This window comes from Tympanuchus pallidicinctus, unplaced genomic scaffold, assembly GCF_026119805.1.
Source record: "Tympanuchus pallidicinctus isolate F22 unplaced genomic scaffold, pur_lepc_1.0 scaffold6, whole genome shotgun sequence".
Lineage (NCBI taxonomy): Eukaryota > Metazoa > Chordata > Aves > Galliformes > Phasianidae > Tympanuchus > Tympanuchus pallidicinctus.
This window is the reverse complement of record NW_026294780.1, coordinates 27419566-27422181: the sequence shown is the minus strand read 5'-3', so window position 1 is coordinate 27422181 and position 2616 is coordinate 27419566.

Here is a 2616-nt window from a genome sequence, read left to right as displayed (position 1 = left end):
GAACACAGTGCCTGTAGCTATTATTTTTCATATTCACTTTAATCATGTGAGTGCATAGAAGCACTTTTCCCAGCAGACATACTATCAAATTTATTAGAAAACCTAGTAGTAGTTGGATTTAAAGTTCATGGATAATATTCTCTGATTGCTGTTACAGAGCAGGCCATTTGAAAGGGTATTCTGGATGTTTGATTTGGAGCTTGATAATCCTTGAGATCCCTTCCAATCTGAGCCATGTCGTGATGCTGAAATACATACTACCCTAACCTGAAAAAGTTGGCATGAGGAAAGATTCTTTGCACAGCCTAATTTTAAGTATCTTGTCTGAGGTAACATGACAAAGCCCACACTTGGGATACCTTTACATTTCACAAGATAAAAGATTGCCTGAAGTTAATAAAGAAGTGGTAGTAAATACTGACAAATATTTTTACAAAGGTTTGAAGTACAGCTTCAAAAACTGAGACTCAGTATGCCTGAGCCAAAGGTGGTAGTGATCAGTTTTGTATCCACGCTAAATTAGAATTTATCTACTAAGTCCTCTTTTATAATGTCTGAGAAGCTGGAGAATTGAAAGCTTGTGAGTTCAAGTACTCTTCTTCCTAGAATACATCTATAGTTATTTCAACAATCTGAGGGGATCAGATATGAAGATTAGTAACAGCTTTTCCTTTGGTTTTATTTTATACTGCCTAAGCATATCCAGATCTTTCATGACTGTGTTTGGATCTCTGTCCACATCTTTACTAGCTATTCAAATATTTGTGAAGAACATTGTCTTCTAATACTGAACTACTATTCTGTTTTGTCTCTGTTCAGTCTGTCTGCATAAATAAAAAAATCATGTTATCACTGCTATCTCTCATCTCTTTGGAAAACAAGAACAAACAAACAAACAAATAACAACAACAACCAAAATCTAGCTAAAATTTTGGGGTAAGCCTGTATGAAAATTACATTTTCGTAATGGGGGTTGACGATATCTAGCAGGTTTAATTCAACTCCAAACTTTTAGCATCAAAGGATAAGTGAAAGACTTAAAACAAACAAACAAAAGCCATTACAGATCATGAGGGCAGATTTGGATTTAGGCAAATAGAAACTTAGTTAGAGTTTAGAGTTAGAAGAGTATGGAAGGATTAAATATCCCACTTCTCTGACGAAAGAGACTACATATTTGAGAGCTTCAAGAACATATACATGCAAAGATGTGTAAATGTGGATGTCTACCAGATGTAAACACTGGGATTATAAGGAAGCAAAAGGAAAAAAAGTATAAACACAATTTTAAATCAAATTTAAAACATTTTTGAACATCTGGTTTCAGTAAATGAATTTTGGATAATAAAAAGGATATATTTACCAGTATTTTATGAGGTCAAATAGAATTTATTTTTTCTATAATCTTGACTTGTCAGTAACTTAACGTCTTAGAAAATTGTCACATAATGAAGATATATATATTTTGTTGTTTTTAATTGTCAATAAATACATCCCTTGAGATAGATGTGCTCACTTATTGACTCAGTAAAACTTAAAAGAACATTTAAAAATTAGAATAACAGGAAACAAACGCTCTTATATGCTTATTTTTACTTTTTTTTTACCTGTTTAAATGATCAATTGCTCATTGCCAAGGAAACATTTTGTAATTGCCTGTATAACACTGCCTATGTAACATTTGCAAATATTTTTGAAAATCTAAGTTTAATTCAATTTCTTTTTTGTTTGTTTTTGGTTTTAATATTTCCAGAGATTAGTCTGTTGTCCATCAGATGAAATATTAGATAGGAATGAATTTGGGATGTCAACTTCTTGACTCTGTTTCATGTTTATCCAATGATTATAAAATCCTGTACTACAAATATTACTATTTACTCCTTGTTGAATTGCTTCCATTCTGATTAATAGGTACATAATACAACATGCTTCAAAAACTGTTTTGAATTCTGCAGTAAAAAATAATCTCAGTTACTAATATGCAATGAAGAGGATGCTGATGGAGATTCAACTTGTGCAGATATAAGCATATTAATTATAATTTTATATTTTTTTCTATTGTGGAATTAGAAAAATTACATACTGTATTCAACTGACATCATTTTTTAAATTAAATTAGTCAACAAACTACAGAGACAAGTTAATATTCATCAGTTTAATAGAGAGGTTCTCACGTTACTGGGAATGCTCAGCTGCTATAGTGTTTGCTCCAGGACTTCCCATAACAGATACTGGTATTGGCTGTCTGGTAAGGTGCCCGTGCTACCCTTTAGTGCTGTGGACATATATATAACAGCAGGAGACAATAAAGCCTAAGAATAAGCAAGGTCATTCATAGAAAGCAAGGCTAGTTACAACTGCCTGCTCAAGCCATGATTTCCACACACTGCTACAGTTAAATTTCATTGAGAAAATGCATACCTATAAATAAATAAATAAATAAATAAATAATCTGTAAGCACATATAAAATACCAGTATTTATATATCATATATCTTCAGATGTCTTAGAGTTGTTAAGCTATAAATTAACACTATTAAAGATCCATTTACAGCTAATTAGAGGAAAAAGGTATTTCCAAGTACTACTAAAGTAAATGTCTTAAATAGGTCAGGTA